Genomic DNA, 18,085 nt, shown 5'->3' with positions numbered 1-18,085 from the left:
TGTAAATGGTTAGATGTGAATGATAAAGATATGGTGAAGGGTTATCCATCACACCCGGCCTTCCACCCAGGGGTCACTGCACAGCCTTAGAAACCCGGAGATAAATCTTTTGATGAAATACTTTCACAATTCTTTGGAGACATTTGGAGTTAATGCTAGTGTTTATCCCAGAGTAGTTCCACTGCCATCAGCAGAATCAAGGAGTGTTTATAATGCAGTTTGCATCAGTACACCTTTGTCACAGAGTTTATTTGGGTAAGATCCAGGCAGGGTCAACTGGAGACTTTGTTTTGCAGGCATTCTTTAGAGGGCAGGGTGGAGGAATCTGTATCTGAAGCTCACCAACAACAATCCCTAAAAAGCATAAGAAATATTTGTGTGTTTTTTTAAAAAAAGATTCAGAATCAACAGCAAACGATGCATCCATCTTGCCAACCCCAGATGTTTGTATTTTCTCACTAACTGAGGAGGATCACTGTAAGTAGTAGCCTTGAGGTTTGGAATTACAGTGCAGGGACCATCTTTACAGCAATGAAAATGTGATTATACAGAGTATTAAGGACGATACCCAGAGAACAGTATCTGAGGTTTTCACCAAACGTTTCTGCTGCTTTCAGAGCAAAGAATCACATGGCAAAAGGAGAAGTATCAAGTGAAGTAATTCATGGCCTAGGAAAAGCAGAGGGGAAATTGAGATTGTATCACTAGCTCCGCTGCAGTACAGAGAGTATCTTAATGCCAACGGCCCATCAGGACTGGGTGTGCAGTGGAGCATAGTATTTCTATCAGAGGAGCTTAAAGAAATTGAGCATTGTCTTTATTAAGACTAAACGTGCTGTACCCAATGAGACATTTGCTCAGAGAAGAAACTGGCAATTTATCACCCCTTATTTCAATCGGAGAAGTAAGGAACAAATCTTATGAGGGATGTCTTTCCACCCTCTCAGAAATTACCACTCTGGCTCAGCATGGTAATAGTATGTTTGAATCAAGCTTGGTGCTATATAGCAAAATGCACATAACAGGGCTGGCCCAAGGCATTTTGATTAGGGTTGCCATATTTCAAAAAGTAAAAACCAGTACACTCCAAAGTTGTTCGGCTTTTTTTAGACAAACCCCAAATGCAACGTTTCGATTGACTTGTCTAAGATCCAGGACATAGTGTTGTCTTTCAGAAATCCCCATTCCCCTCCCCCCGGATGTCAATTTCACCTTTGAAATCCTGGTAACGTCCAGGAAAGTCTTAATATTATGGCAGCCCTAATTTTTGTACCTGAGGCGAACCACAAAATGGTGTCCCACTCCCCGCCAAGGAAGAACGGGGGTGAGTAAAGATCTACATCTGGTACAAGGGGGGAATAAAGATCTACATCGGGATCTGCTGCCCCCTGGATCCTGCTATCTGAGGTATTCACCTCATCTTGCCTCGTGAGTGGGTCAGCAGTGGCACACAATAAAGCAGAGGAGAAGGTAAGTAAAATGGCTGGCATAAATACATATGAAATGAATGGTTGTATCCCTGCATGGCCAAACATAAGGGGAAGCAATGCAACTCCTCTGCTCATGTAATACTCCAAGGACTGATTCTGTAATACAAGCTGTCTCTATGCCAGAGACATTTCTTGGCAGGAAATCCAAAACTAGAGCATCCAGTGTTTTCTTGAAGGTGTCCAATGAGCAGTTGTGTATTGGCAAATTTTACATACTCACAGCCCTACCTCCTCACAGCCACTCCCCCTCACAGCCCTGCCCCCTTCTGAGAATATACAATAACCTTATCAAGGTCTAAACCACTAAGCATCTTGGGCTTGCTGATCACTTGCTCTGTCCCAGCTTCTGCCAACCTAACAGTTCAAAAGCATGCCACTGCAAGTAGATAAATAGGTACCGCTGTGGTGGGAAGGTAAATGGCGTTTCTGTGCACTCTGGCACTCGTCACGGTTCTCCGTGCACCTGAAGTGGTTTAGTAATGCTGGCCATATGACCCCAAAAACTGTCTGTGGATAAACACTGGCTCCCTTGGCCTGAAAGTGAGATGAGAGCCACAACCCCATAGTTGCCTTTGACTGGACTTAACCATCCAGGGGTCCTTTACCTTTTACCTTAATAATAATTAGGAATGTATTACAACGATCAGTGCAGATCTCCATGTGTTTCCTTTAGTGAAACCTACTATTTTTCTGTGCACGTATATGGACAAATGCTTTAGAGTGCTCTGGTAAATTATTTGGGAATGACTTAACTTGTCTTTTTCTTGCAGTTCCACTGTACATAACAGAACTTGTACGCCATTGTCCCGAAACTGAAGTGCCTTGTGTTTTCAGCATTCCTAAATGCCTAGCTTTGGAGCATACAAAACAACTCCTCTTCAGTGTTCTTTCTGTATGCCTTCTCCTTAGTAACTCTAGGAGCCAATCCTCAGTGGCTTCAACATGCTGGTGGTGGTGGGGCCAGAGGCAAGTGGCTGGAGTAATGGATGCCCATAAGGAAATGAAACTCTTGGGCATAAAAGATTTCACTGGAATGTTAAGGAGCAATGCATGAATGCATGTCTTTTCTCTGGCCTTTGTAGCATGTTTGTATACCTCTCAGCTCCTAGAAGACCTTGCATTTGAGAAATTTCTCTTGAAAATAAATCTTTCCATGTATTCTTTGGTTCCCTCATTGGAGGTATCAGGCATTCCTCATGAGCAAGTAGTATTTGGCAGTTAAAGATATGACTTGCAGAATCTTTCAGCTATGAAACCAAGGCCCTTACTTTATCAGGAACACAGCTATTGACTGGGGAGCAAAGCCCCCTAAGATACAAAATCTTCAGACCATGAAGGGAAATTGAATGATTTTCTAATGGAGTATATCTGATCGCCACTGGCTTTTGGGTCTTCTCTTTAAAGTCTGCTCACTGGGGCATACATGACCACTCAGTCACAGACAGATTTGTTACTTTTGGGCTTTCAAGATGGCCATCCCTGCAAGTCCATAACAAAATTGATAGGACTTTAGTGGGTATACATTCCTTTGCAATTCATGATGAACCTGAATTGGATTCAATTTCATGCCAGATTTGGCACTCTCAACGGAACGCCAACTCAAAAATGTTTTCTTTTAAAAATGCTTAGGTATAATACTGCTGTTGCAGTTGGTAGCAAACATACCGATGCCCCACAATGCAGATTACATATGTTTGATCCTAACGGTCAAGGGTCAGGATCCAAAAAGTCCTTCATACAAGTGGAAAGAATGGGTGGATTACTGATTCTCCACTTCTAAACTGCATTGCATGCCATTCTAGAAGTTTTGCTGACTATTAGGAGTGGAACAAGGGACTGCAGTGCAAAGGAGATGGGAAAGCTAACCTGCCTCATTTGCATTTTCCAAAACAATATGTGAAGCAAAAAAAAATAAAAATCCATCCTTAGCAATTTGAACTTCTCAGAATCTTGCAGTTCCATTTTATAGCCATACAATGTCTACAAAAATATGAGGGTAAGTGTGCATAGAAGGTATATATTAGTAAAAATAACATGCTAAAAGACATCATATTAGTGGAATCTGTGTTGCAAGACAGTGTGTTCCAGGACAAATTATATACAAAAAATGTCCGTATTAAGAGAATTTTGCTGCTGAATTTTCATGAGGATTAAAAACAAAACCACCAACTGATGTGGAAGCATGGAGAACAGCACTGAATGGAAAAATGAGAAACTGGTGAAAACTGAAATGGACAATGCAAGGTCCCCAAACATGCTAAGGATTCCACTCTCATTCACTTGAATGTAAGTAAAAGTCCCCTGCTTCAAAAGTTGACCATCAACAAGTTCGTAGGTGGCGAGGGTTGCATGCAGCATCTACCAGTCTGTGGAATGCTTGTGGATGACTTTTCTCTTGCATTTCAATAGTGTGGTGAAGAAGTGGCAGAAGCTAAGCCGAGAGAAACAAATCTGTCCTTTTGGGGGTCTCTGATTTCCTTTTTTCAATCCTCATCTGAGTTCTCCACATTTCTGCCATTTGCAATATATATTTTCTAAATCCTTGTGAGAATTTGACAGCGTTTAAATATCCTAATAAATGCATTCTTGTATGCAGTTTTGATAAAGGCACACTTTTTGCAGGCAAATTTTTGCTGGATCAGGCCAATGGCCCATCTAGTCCAGCATTCTGTTCTCACAGTGACCAACCAGAGGCCTGTGGGGAAACCTCTAAGCAGGACATGAGCGCAACAGCACTCTGTCCACCTACGATTCCCAGCAAGTAGTATTCAGAGATGTAATTCTCCCTCCCTACTTAGAATCCTTCTCTAAATGTGCTGCCCACCATGCCTTTATCCTTTGACTGGTTGAGAATCCATTCTTCTCCAGTGGGGCTGCCCTGCCCAACCTCTTCCAGTTTGCTGGGAATCTGCTGTGTGAGTCCCTCCTGACATAACGGCTAAATCGGTTTTCTCATCTCATCTCTGTTTTTGGAGCCTCCCCAAATTAGCATTTTGTTTTCTTTTAATGAGAAGTCACTCTTAAAAAGAAAAAAAGATGTTGCTTGCATTGATTCTGTGACAGACTTGCCTAGTTTTCTGCAGGAATACCAGGCTAATATCCAAGCTTGAGTAGATATCAGAAAACTGCATAGCTGAAATAAAAATCAATATTGAACCATGCTGATTGCAAACACATACCCTGAAAATAAAATGGCTTTTCACTGTAGATGTAATTTTTTAAAAAATTACAAGATATTCAATACAGTCACTATTGATTATTTTGGCGAGAGTTTCTGAAGGCTAATGGAGGCAACCTGTACCAGCTCCAGTACACAAAACTGATTATGTCGTCCTAGCAACTGCTTTAAAAGGTGGGGTGGATCTCACCTAGCAAAAGCAATGAAAATGCAGAAACTTGCTGTGATAGATAAACTAAATGAAAGGGGTTTTGTTTTGTTTTGTTTTGTTTTTTAAAAAGGGACTCGACTCCATTTCCTACCCACCCCACTTTCCAGATAGGTCTGTGCTAAGTTGGGATAGTAGATTATAGAGTGGACGCGTTGTATAAGTTAATGGAAATAATGGCTCATGTTATTTGTCTGAGATGTTGCTTCCCTGGCTATGTGCTGTAATTGCTATTACCAATTAACATTTATATAGTGGCTGCGTTCACATGACAGTTTATTCCATTTCCCTGTTGTTTCCCAAACTGTTCATTTCCACATTATATTTGAGCTTTCACATGCCACAAAAGCCATTTCTGGAAAACTAATGGAATATAGTGCATGTCTGGTGCTCATTTCTGTGTTGTTTGATTGCAGAAAAGGAAATCCTTTCTCAGCCTCCTCAAACTGGAAAGTGTAGGGGGTACAGTGACAAAATTTGGGGTGATACAATGGTACACAGTTCTCTCCTGCTATTTTCATAGGTGAATTATGTGGGAACGGAAGCAGGAAAGTACGGAAAGGGCAGGAGACTAATGACATTGTTCAATGACATTCCTTGTTGTGCCACACCACACTCACTGGCAGGAATGAAATTTTGTGCAATGTGCCAGTCTTTTGATCAGAAAGCCACAACTCCACAATGCAACAGATACTGCAGCATGAAAGGAACATTAAAAACGGCACAGAAGTGTGAGCGTTATAATTAGGAAAAGCTACACAACTTTTGCACCTGAGGCCATGGCAAAATTCTGCTTAATGGCTGCACCGACCCTACATGCATGCATGGAAAGAGATTGCCCAGAAGCAAATCTACACCAGGTACTTTGATGTGGAGCTGCATTCAAGCTGGCTTTGACATGTAACGAGGGAGGAGCAAACTGCAGTACCACAGCACACATTTTCTATACATCTTCTATACCCACCGGAGGGCCAAAATGGTGTAGTGGTTAGCGTGACGGCCTGGGACCTGAGAGACCGGGGATCCCTTGGTGTCCTGGGTCCAGTCACTGCCTCTCAGCTTAACCCACCTCATAGGGTTTTTGTGTGGATTGAATGAGGAAGGAGATAACCACATACGCTGCCTTGAGCTCTTCGGAGGAAAGGGGTAGGAGATAAATGCAATAAATAAATAAATCCTGGAAAAAGGAACCTATAGAAGAAGAAGAAGAAGAAGAAGAAGAAGAAGAAGAAGAAGAAGAAGAAGAAGAAGAAGAAGAAGAAGAAGAGACTTCAAAGAAGTGTGACTAGCCCAAGGTCACCCAGCAGCTGCATGTGGAGGAGCGGGGGAGTGAAACCAGTTGACCAGATTACGAGTCCACAGCTCTTAACCACTACACCACACTGGCTCATTCTGCCAGTGAGCATGGGGATCCTTCATTGCCCACTGTGATGGCCTGGGAATCAGATTCAGAGGCGGAACCAGAGGAATCCCAGCCTGCACAGGAGTCTCCGCCTCCAGGGCCGGCTGAGCTGGGGCAGGGCCTTGATTCTGAAGCGCCTGCACCTGTGCCGGATCCTCAGGAGCAGGCACCAGGTGAATCCACTCTGGCTCCGGAGGCGATTGAGGACGCATTGCCTACAGGTGTGCCTCTCCCAGCCCTGTCAGGGGAAAGTGAGTCTCCCCCTGGGTCCAGTAACCCACCGGCCTCTCCTGAGCTGCAGAGGCTCAGGGCAGAGAGGCGGAGGGAACTGGTTTCTCCCAGGAGGAGTGCTCGCCTTAAGGCCAGGAGAGGAGGGTCACCTGGGGGCCGGGACCGCCCCTGGCCTCAGAGAAGATAAAGGCCAGTCAGCCCGGTCCCAGGTTGCGGGAGCAATGTCGTTGAAGAGCTGTTTCGGCCAGCACCCAGTCCTGTTCCTCCAGAGTTCCTGCCCAGCTCCTCGCTGTGGACCCCACTTTGCCCATGGAGGACTGTCTGCCGACCCTCTACTCAGGTCCTGGACCTTGCCCCACGGTAACCTCCCCCCTGGACCAGCACACCCACCCTGCACAAGGATGACTGAGGAACCTTTGGCTTTCCAGATGTTGTTGGATGCAAGAAAAATACGCCACTCACTCGCAGAAAGTACCACCCTGGGTGGGGGGCAGGAGAGAATAGAATTTGAACAAATGAATTGGTAAGTAAATAAAAAGTAAATATTTGTGAAACAAAGATCAGATACAGAAGAACAAACTAGACATCAAGCAGTGCTTCTACCTTGGCCCCTAATCGAGTGCTACTCCAGTTCATCATGTCTCTCCCATTTAGAGCCTTACCAGGCTGAACTTTCTGCCTTGTGAACAGCTTCTCCCTCTGGAGCCTGGTTTTCTCAAGCACGCTTCTCTACCCAAACCCCAAACCCCATGCCAGCTTTAATTCCTAAACGATACTTTGTTTTTCACAAGGTGTTCTTTGAGAAGCAGGTTTGCTGCGAAGTCTGTGCAATGGTGGCATATTAGTTAATACTAAATGAACACCGAATGTTATCAGCATCAATGTGACATCCAGTTCGCTTTCAGATATGAATTCATTATGAGCAATGAAATTACATGGAATATCAGTATATCAACACCTAGGAGCCTGTCAGATTGATGTTCTTTGGAGATCCGCTCCTGCCTGCTGTGATGCTGAATAGCAATGATGAGTAGACAAGGTGCTGTAGAGATATATAGATCTCTCTCTCTCTCTCTCTCTCTCTCTCTCTCTCTCTCTCTCTGTGTGTGTGTGTGTGTGTGTGTGTGTGTGTGTGTCTGGAGAGAGAGAAATATAGCTTTATTACCAATGCAAATTCCTTCCTTCACCTAGTCTTGCATTATTCAGCAGGGTGGGGGGAAATATTGAATTAAAATAGATTTATTTAAAAACACATACATGGACTACATGCACTGAATTAGCAACTCTGGCACAACTTTCTCCTCCCTCCCTCCCTCGCTTTTGACTCTCCCTTCCCACTTGCCTCTAAAAAGAAGCACTATACATTAAACCAAGGCTTTGAATTGTGCATTCTTTCTACAGAATGGGCCAAGGTATTACAGCAGCCATTTTGCCAGAAAAATAAATCATGATTGACAAAACGAAATTTGTTAATACAATGGTTTAAGGCAGTTGACAGAATTTTTTTGTCAACAGAATAGATTAAGGGATTCTTTTTAAAAAGGAAGGAAGGAAGAAATTTGCAGATGGAATGGCTTTGATGTTTATGATGAAAAGCATTTTGTTGATAGACTGGATCAGAGTCAAGGGGGGGATGTGGAGAGAGAGAAAACGCATTTTCTCAACACAAGGGGTTTAGCTCATTGACAAAATGCATTTCATCCCCAGATGTTTTGGCTGAGCTGTCAAGTATTCTCCCAGCCTGACATTCACCAATCACGTTGTTGTCAACTCAAAAGCACTCTTTCGTTAGTAGCTCTGAAGAAACAGCTGAAGGCATTACAGGAACGCCATGATTGGTCCCGCTGAATCGTTAGCTATGATAATGTAGTTACTTTAATGCTCGTTAAGTGGCAATGGAGCCAAACATGACTGTGGGAGAAAGATTGATCCTTCCATGCCTGTTATTCTCATTTTTAATCTTTTGCTACAAGTCAGTATTAAATAGTGTCTGTCTGTGATAGAACAGGCGTTACCAACTGGGATTGTGTAAAAGGACAAAATTGATCTGTTTGTTCATGTGGCACCACCTAATCATTACATAAGGAAAGGAATCAGGCTAGTCCCTTATACTCTGTGTTTGGATAGGGATGGGGCAAAACAGGAGAGAACTGCCAACTTGGAATTGTCACATGAAAGATGGAGAAAGCTTGTTTTCTGCTGCAGGAGAAATAGCTCAGGAAGGACCTGAGCCATTCAATTCAGTTTGCAAGTCAACATTAGGAAGAACTTTCTGGTGGTAAGAGCTTCTTGACAGTAGAAGGGACTATCTCGGAAGGTGGTGGAGTGCCTCTCACTGGAGGTTTTAAACAGAGATTGGATGGTCATCTCTCAGGGATTCTTCAACTGCGGTTCCTGCATTTCAGGGGGTTGGACTAGACTTTGGGGTTCCCTTCAAGCTCTATGAAACTCAATTCTATGAAACTGAAAGTGACAGATCTGACCTCCTCTCGCACTTGCACATCTGTGCGCACCTCAGATGTCCCACTGAGCATGCCATCAAGGGCCTGAATCCCACTTTCTCTTTTGCACCTGTTTCACCTGCAACAAGTTAAAGCGAAGAAGTTAAGGGAGTCAAACACAGCAGGACAGCCTCACTTTAACTAACATGAACACATTTGAAGACTTTGAGGTTTATTGGGGGAGCTTTTGAAAATAAACCCATTTTGCTGTGTTTCGTACAGAAAACCTTTATCAGGGTACTGGGAGTGCTCTTGCATTTCAGCTCAAATGTTTTGTACGGTTTATTATGTTCTTCTAAATAAAACTGTCAGGTTTATTGCTGCTTTCATTAAAGTGTTTCATTGTATTCACAGTGACTTCAGGGTAAAGGGAAAGATGACTGTGTGCCAAAGATGGTCAACAAAACTTCCCCTTCTATAATGCCTACATAAATCTGCTTATGTGAAACACTCACCTCGCTCCATAATCTCAGGTCTTATTAACCTCTGGTGCTGCTCCAGGAAGATTCTGCCTATGCCAGAAGGTCATGACCTTTCCATTACCTGCTCACCAACTCCTTCATCCTTACCTTCTTTTGTGTGGGAAGAGTTACCTCACCTGTCAGATGGCAACAGTGGTTGCTTACGAGTAACCAGGCAGGACTCCAACCAGTCTTTTACAGGTTTTATTTAGGTGCAAAACTATTTACAGTTGCAGAACCCCAAAGTTCATGTCTACCTCAATCGCTAGCAGAATCCGGGAGTGCTTGCTTCCTGGACCTCCCCCAGCATAAGAGTCTCCTTACGCCCAGCGTTTTCTTTCCCTCTTTGTGCTTTAGACTTCTGCGCAGGGTGGGCGATGGAAGGGGCGTGCTTCCCTCCTGGCCAGCTTTGCCAGGAGCGGTGTTGAGGCTCCTACCAGCATCCTCTGGTCCTTTCACCTCTTCCCCACTAGAGGTGGGGTTTTCCTCATCACCGGATGAAGAACTGCTTCGCAAGATTTTCGGATGCTGCCCCTCTGTTTCCCGCCCCTGTTCTGATGGCAGTTCCCTGACATCACCCCAACAGTCCAACCCAAGGAAGGCCCAACTTGCAATTTGGCCCCAAATCAATTTGGGCTAGGTGGGGGTCATGTTTAATTAGCGTTTTTAAAGCCCTAATTAACATATATTGCTTGGACAGGGCTGGGGGGAAGGAGATGCTGCATCCCCTTCTGCTTTCCTGCAGAGAGCAGGAGAGCTTGATCCTGCTGGGTCCTGTTTCACGATCACCTCTGTGCAACCACCTCCAGGCAGAATCAGATCCAGGCTCAGCATTTCCCATAGGAGAATTCCTAGGTTGACTCCTGCATCTTCCCAGCCATTCCTCCTCTAGAGGTCCACCAGCAGGGCCAGAAGATTATGGCATTTCACTAGAGTTCCTCCACCATGTTTGGTATGCAGAGGTATACAGTGTCTTTCTACATGAGGTTCAATTTGGAATTTGTGACCAACCACTGTGAGAGACCTAATCTTCTTTTCACAGCCTTAGACAGCAAGGCCATCTTTCTAAAAGGGCTTACTCCAAGAAACTCCCCTGTATAATGTTGTCAGTACACAGTGAAACTGTTGATAATAAAGTTGGTGCACCTGCAATCTTCTAATTGGTCTGGGAGGCTTGCCATCAGAACTGGAATAGTCTGGCCAGAAAAGCAGAAGTCTTTGAACTGTGAAGCATCTCACAGTGCCTTTCTAATAAAAAAGAGAAGACAAGAAGTGATGCCAGATTTCACTTGCCAGAATGAGTGAGTTTACACAAAGTTTGGTGGGTGTAACATAGTTCACCCATGTTGAATGGGAGCGAGTTTCTGATCCTACAAAAAAAAGGAGTGGTGTATCCAATTAACCTTTCAAGCAGGAAGAAAACCATGTACACCAACCTGAGCTCCCTGGAGAAAAAGGTGGGATATAAATGCAGTAAATAAGTACCGTGCATCAGATAAGTTTTCCTTCCCCATTCTATGTAATTGACTTTATCATGCAACAGGTTGCCATGCGGTTGCTCCTGTTTTCGAAGACCTGCAACAACTGTTTGAAACCAATTGCTTTATTTAGAACACTTATCAAAAACTGCAAAAATGTGATTTTCACTTCAGGAGATGAAAATCACAGATATTCACAATGTCCCTATAATTTAAAAACAACTCTGTATGCTTCCTCTTTCTGTTGGTTGTTTTTTTCAGTGCCCAGATAAGAAAACTAAGTAATTTTAATCTTGCCTTTCTTTGATTCACCACAGAGATGTGGAACTCAGGGCCTTCCAGATGTTGTTGGAATCCAACTCCCATCATGCCCAACCAACACGGCATTGGAGTCCAGCAATAATCTGGAGAGGTACAAGAGAAGAACCTGCTGGTTCGGGCCAATGGCCCATCTAGTCCAAGAGTGGTTGACAGCAACTGGTTTTCAGAAGCAATTCTGCCTCAGACTTTACCTGCTTCTTACTCTTGTGGTTCATGACTGAGGGGGGGGGTGAGAAATACTGATGGTTCTCATGAGCAGTACAGCCACAATGGTAGCCTAACACTGCAGGAACATAGTGTTATGTGCCACCCCCTATCTCTGTGGTAGCAAGATCCCAGGGAGCTCCAGGAGCTTACCCTGGGATGTTTTTCCATTGAAAAATCATGGCACAGCAGAGGCTGCAGTGTCTTTAAGTCTTAAGATATATGGTTTTATTTACACATATATACACCTTAGCCTTGATGGAGGGAGTGCAGAACATTACACCCCAAGAATGTCTCTTATTGCTTCTCACTTAGCTTCAGAAAGCTTGGATCCAGAGCAGATGCCAGCCATGCTCCCTGGTCTTTGGGTACAGATGCTCCCATCCAGCCCACATGTAGTTTTGCCCCCACTTCCTGCTCATCCTTTTCAAAAAAACCTCCTGCAAAAGGACACTTTTTTCATGTGGTGATATCACACCCCCTATGTCAGAGACCAGGCCGAGGAGTACTGCTCTGATGAGGAATGGTGGGAGCCTCCCCTCCCCCTGCTCCTGACCAGGATCCTGAAACTGCCCAGGAGCAGTGGAGGACTATAGATTTGCAACAGTGGTTTGCAGAGGGGCATAGTTCTGAAGACAAAAGTTGGGACGAACTGGGGGGTGAACAGCAAAGTGAGGAAGAACTGGAAGAGAGAGAGAGCTAACAGACTCTCTTTCGCTGAAAAGTGTCCAGCCTATCAGTCCAAGTTCATGTAGAGCAGATAAGGTGGCTACACAAAGAGTGGTTACAATATCAGGTTGCAAGGAGCGGAAGTGACATGGGGGAAGCGGGGGGAAACCTTAATTGGGAGCACCTTCATTCCAAGAATGGCTGCTTTGTTCTTTTGCTGTGGCCATTAAAGACTCTTTAAATGGTAAGCGACTCTTTGCTTTCTCCTGCTTTGTCTACTGCCAAATTGGGGAAAGAAGCTGAGTCCCTGAAACCTGACACCCTATAACCCTGGCAACCTCCCTCTCCCAATTCTCCTGTCTCCATCCACTACTCAGAGCCAGGGGAGGGACAGTATTTACATTATCAATCGCTCATACTGGTGCAACACTTTGCTCTCTTTGTTTCTCTTTGTTTCTTAATGGCACCTCTGTCAGCTGATCTCCTGAACAGGAAAACTGGTATAGCCTGCATTTTAATGCTTCCTTTGCTGTATTTAACTCCTCATACTATTCCAAATATTAGCTAAATTATATCACTAAATTTAGGAATCTGGGGGTTCTTCCCTGCCCCACAGAACAGGAAGCTGCCTTATACCAAGTCAGACCATGGGTCCCTCTAGCTCAATATTGTGTCCACTGACTAGCATCTAAGGTTTCAGGCAGAAGTATTTCCCCATTCCACCTAGAGATGTTGAGGATTGAACCTGAGACCTTCTGCACACATGCTCCACTCCTGTTCAACCCTGCAAAAGGAAATTGAAAACTGAAAAAAAGACAACAACCGCTAGACCATGATTGGCTACCACAGTTAGGAATCACCAGTCATAAGAAAATTAAACAAAACAAAACCATACAATGCTTTTTCAGTCTCCATCTCCCCCACCTATTCATCATCCGCAGCACTGATTGCATATACTTCATGCATTAAATATATACACCTTATTTCTACATGCCTTGGGGGTTGATAAACAGGGTCCCTATTTTAATTTTGCAGAGGGATCAGTTCCTTTTACTACTTCATGTCACAGCACAGAGTTAAGCCTCATCTGCTAGCTGCTGACTGTAGGAATTGCTTTGTTATGGATTTCCATGCTTTTAAATTGTTCTGTACATTCACCCACCATTCCATTATAACTCATTTTTTCCCCATTTACTCCTTTGCTCTTCCCATGGCCAAGCAGGAAATCCCCTTTCTAATAGCCAGGCCCAGCACCAGAAGTTTGGGCATGTGCAAAGGCCCGTTTCTTGTCAGGGGTCCCATCCACTCCTCCTTCATGCAGTCACCGCATGCTCATCCATCCATGCTCTCCCACTGGTGATAGTGACAGTGTCTGCCACATTTCTGTAAACTGTTATTAAAAAAGAAATAAACCTGCTCATGAATTTTGTCAGCATATCAGGCCCCCATCTGTAATAGACCTTTACATTTGTTCATTTCATTAAAAATTATACAGCATTTGTCTTCGTTGTAGTTGGGGTTTTTTTTTAAAAAAAAATCAAAATGGTTCACAAAAAGAATAAAACTATCACAGTATTGGTGCAAACACTTAACAACAACTATTTAAAATATTCAAAGAACTTAAAACCAGGGATAAGCAGATTTAAACGCACATCAACATTCTACATATCTGGGAAGTTTTGTCCAAAGAATAAGTTTTTTCATAGGTGCCAAAAAGAGTCAATAGGTTGGGAATTCCGAAGTGTGGGTTCTGCCACACTAAAAGATCAGTATCTTATAAATGCAAAACGGGTATTTTGTGGCACCTGTAACAGTGCCAGTTCTGCAAATTGAAGCAGGCAAGTGTTAATATACAGGGTGAGGGGATAGATAACCTGGTCCCAAGTAACACCTTGAACCTGAACTGGTAGCGAATTAGCAACCATTGCAGATCTCTGAGCACAGGTGTTATATGCTGACACAGCAATCATGGTGCAGCATTCTGCACCAACTGCAGATTCTGGATCAAGCACAAAGGAAGACCCACCTAGTGCAGATTGCAATATCATTCCACTTTAAACAGTCATGGCTTTGCTCAAAGGATCCTGGGAAGTGTAGTTCATTAAGGGGGCTTGTTAGGAGACCCCTACTACCCTCCCAGAGCTATGATTCCCAGAGTGGTTTGGCAGTCAATCCTCTTCCCAGGTATATCTACCCATTTCACACTTTCTGAAACAATGCAAGAGCCAAAACACATCTGTCAGAGTTGCCTCCAGGTCCCAGCTCACAGAGGACCAACGCTAGTCAGTAATAACGTATAAAAGTCTTTATTGAAGATTAGTTTCCATTTCCAAAACCGCAGCGTGCAACTCTACGTCTTAGAACCTAGACCGGCGAAGCTCCATCTGAGTCTCCGCCTCTTAGACACCAGTTTAAGACTCTAGCCTTACTCCACCTCTTCCGTTGTTCTTTCCTCCTCTGGGTCCTTCTGCCCCCTGGGGTTTCCTCCTTTCTGGACTCTTCTGACGCTGACCCCCCTGAGTCTTGCCCCTCCTTCCGGCGGGCTTTAGGACCTGGCTCCCTATCCGGGCTACCTGCTGTGCCGCTCGCCTGTACATTTGAACTTGGCGCACGCGCCCAGCCAGTAACTTTCCTCTTGACCGTTTCCCCGCTCTCCGATGGAGGCGTGGTCAATCCTGACTCATCTCCTCTTGCTGGTGGTGAGAACACTGGTCCCGATGCCTGGGACTCCTCCCCCCCACTGCGCTCTGGTGGGGAAGCTGGTCCTGATTTCCAACTGCTGCTCTGGGAGTCCCCTCTGGCCCCTTCCTTCTGGGGTTTCCCCCTTGGCACCCCCCTTGCCCTGGCCATCGGCGCTCCCTTCTGTGAATCTTCCGATTCGCTGGAGAGGCTCATGGAATCCCTCTGACCACTGTCACCGCCTACGCTCCCCTCGGATTCCTCCCCCTTGCTCTCCATTTCCTCCCTCTCCTGTGCCTCTGCTCCTGAGCCCCTGACAACATCCATCATTCAAAATTTGTGTTTCTCTGAACATTGCAATGCAATTCTCCAGCCATGTAATGTGTCCATAAAAGCATATACTAGTGGAAAGTGTGCGTTAAAATGCATATTAAAATGTGAAAGTGACACGCACACGGACCCATGCATTATATTAAAGAGAATCGCATACAAATATGAGCCTTAGGATAAATTTGCCTTAAAAGCTGATGAATTTCCACAAGGACTTTTATTTATTTATTGCAAACTGATGTGGAAATGTTGAAAACTGAATTTAAGACTGGAGAAATGAGAAACCGAAAGAAACTGAAATTGACAGATTCTCCTATTCCAAGGCACTACTCAAAACAGGATGGCCTTCTGTGCCCTAAAAGGCAGGAAAAGCAAAATTTATTACCTTACTGACTTAGATGAAGTGTCTACTGTATGACACTTCTGTTTCAGCAGCAACCGGGCAAGTGCCTCTTAAACACGGAAGAGAAACTTGTATGCTCCCATCAGATCCATTAAGTAAAGCCAATGGTTCAGGGTTGATAGGTTGTGTAGACCTTCAACCTTTTCAGACCCAGGTCCCACTATTAACTCAAACATGCATTTGGAGACCCATTTCTTAATCTTTTACCATATATTTGCATGGTGATAGTGCTCCCATTATGATCCACCTTGGATCAGGCTGCAACCCACTAGTGGGTCCCAACCCAACTATTGAAGACCATTGATGAAGACCAACACTATCTAGATGGCCATATGTTCTCCTTCCTTCATGGGAGAGGGGAGGACGTCGCAGAAAGAGGTTCTAGTCAAGACCTTGCACCATTGTGCTAGTTGTTTGCTTGTAGGGGATTTTTCACATTTGGAAAGGCCTGAAAAAACATGACCTCCCAACTGGAGTCTGAATTGATGCAACCCGTTCTATCACCACCACCATGCTGATGAAGGTATAGACCAGAGCCCAGTGTAAATGGGTTATTGGAAGGATAAAATGAGATTAGACATGTCAAACACTTTGTGCTGGCATGGAAAGAAGTCCTTTTTGTACTTCTGGACACTCTGTGCTGCAAAGCGCAGATTTGGACAAAGCACCATATTCCTTAAAAACTCTTTAAACGACTTCATAATATGCTGTGCCCTTGCTAATTTCATTTTCTTTTCTTTTTTGTACTCTTACATTTCTTTTCATCCCCACCCCCACCCCTTCATTTGCAAATAGGGAAGAAGAGGGGGGAGGGAAAGAATCCTTTTGTGCAAAGAATGAATAACAGATGAGATATATGTTTGACTGTCTTGTTTCAAAAGAGTGTTCCATGTATAGAGGACACTCTTCAGAAACAAAGGCTGCCTTCAACAATTTCACTATTTACAGCAAGGCCGCAATTAAAATCCTGTGACCTTTAAGGGGACTCTTGACTTCAAAGGCGAAGCCAGTGCTGTTACATACTAAAAACAGAGTCTGGGGAGTGGGCAGGAAGACAGCTATCAAAGGAGGAACAGCCCCCTCCTAACTGGCAGCAGGTGGGTTTGATCCAGAGGAGTACAGCTCCTTTGTAGGACACCCTTCAGGAGGAGCAACCAGCACCATGCAGGATCCAGTCTTCCCATTTATCAGCTTTGTGAGGTAAGGATTTGATCCTGCATAGTGCTGCTTGCAGCTCTTTCGGAAGTGGCTCCCTGCGAAGGAGCAAGCACCCCTCAGAATCAAACCCACCTGCTCACAGTGGGGAGTGGGGAGAAAGAGACACAATGGCTCACAGTGGGGCACAAATTAGAGCCATGGGGCGGATAGGGGGGCTTATGCACAGCCCTAGTTGATATACTCCAAATATACTGTACCTATATGCTTACACACAGTACATGGCACAATACCCCATCTATTAGAACCAGCTGACAAAGGGTAGCATAGTAGTATGTTGGGCTTGGGCTGGTTAGATATGGCTCCACATTTCTGATCTGCCATGAAGTTCCCTGGGTAACTTTGGTCCAGTCAGTGTCCGAAGTTAACCTATTTTATACAGCTATTATAAGGATTAAGTGTGATACCTGACACCCAAACATACCAACCTGAGTTCAATGGATGAAGGAGGGTCTATCAGTTACACTGGTGCTCCAGCTGATGATAACAACATTCCTGCCCTGAAATATATTCCAGTGCTCTTAAATCCTGGGTCCACCAGATGTTCTTGGACTATGGTCACATCCACACCATGCAAATAAAGTAAAATATCACAATATCACTTTAAATAACCACAGCTTCCCTCAAAGAATTCTGGAAGATTCATGGTGCTGATAGTTGTTAGGAGAACCCTATTTACCTCCCAGAGCTACAATTTCCAGAGTGGTTTAATGGTCAAGTCCTCTTCCCATGGAACTCTGGAACTGTAGCTTTGTGAGGGGAAATGGTCTCCTAACAACTATCAGGTCTCATAACAAACTACAACTCCCAGAATTCTTTGGGGGAAGCCATGACAGTTTAAAGTGCTATCATGGTGCTTTCAATGGATGGTGTGAATGTGGCCTACATGGGTATTCTAATCCAACAACCCTGGGACATGGTTGAGGAGCACTGCAGCCTGCCACTTGGTACATTCCATTCTACCCACCTCTAGGTATGCAACACTTCATTTGCCTGCATGTGTAGGCCACATCTCAGTTAAAAACAAAGAAAGGGTTTGCAGTGTACTGTACAAACCAACTTTTGTATAAACTCAATAGAGGAGCCCCCAGAGCAGGAAAACCTGGTATTCAGATCCAAGCATTTGGGAGTGGAAAAACACCGGCTCCTCTTGAGCAATCTGACTTTGTAATTGCTATTTCAGGTAGAAATCATTAAACACGGAAAATAACCATGCCATTGCAGAGAGATAAATATCTCTCTCTCAACAGAATACACAAACACATATAATGATAAACGCCGCCTTATCAGTCATTTGCCCTTCAGAAAGGTCAAA

The 18,085-nt window shown here is 44.3% G+C and overlaps 1 long non-coding RNA gene across 2 annotated transcripts; it reads right to left on the bottom strand.

The window, feature by feature from the left end:
* Positions 1 to 517: 517 nt before the first annotated feature.
* On the bottom strand, positions 518 to 17,490 carry LOC310850126. 2 transcript variants are annotated; one of them, XR_014567231.1, is made up of 4 exons: positions 17,199 to 17,490; positions 10,618 to 10,719; positions 8,993 to 9,089; positions 518 to 669 (listed from the first exon to the last, which is right to left on the bottom strand). It is a non-coding gene; the product is annotated as an uncharacterized lncRNA (long non-coding RNA). The 2 variants fall into 2 exon arrangements; XR_014567232.1 differs by lacking the exon at positions 518 to 669 and adding an exon at positions 7,534 to 7,599 and having other exon boundaries at positions 8,984 to 9,089.
* Positions 17,491 to 18,085: the final 595 nt, after the last annotated feature.

The sequence above is a fragment of the Podarcis gaigeae genome (genome assembly GCF_964106915.1).
Source record: "Podarcis gaigeae genome assembly, chromosome: 8".
NCBI lineage: Eukaryota > Metazoa > Chordata > Lepidosauria > Squamata > Lacertidae > Podarcis > Podarcis gaigeae.
The sequence above is the reverse complement of the archived record's forward strand: the minus strand, read 5'-3'. Positions and strand labels throughout refer to the sequence as shown.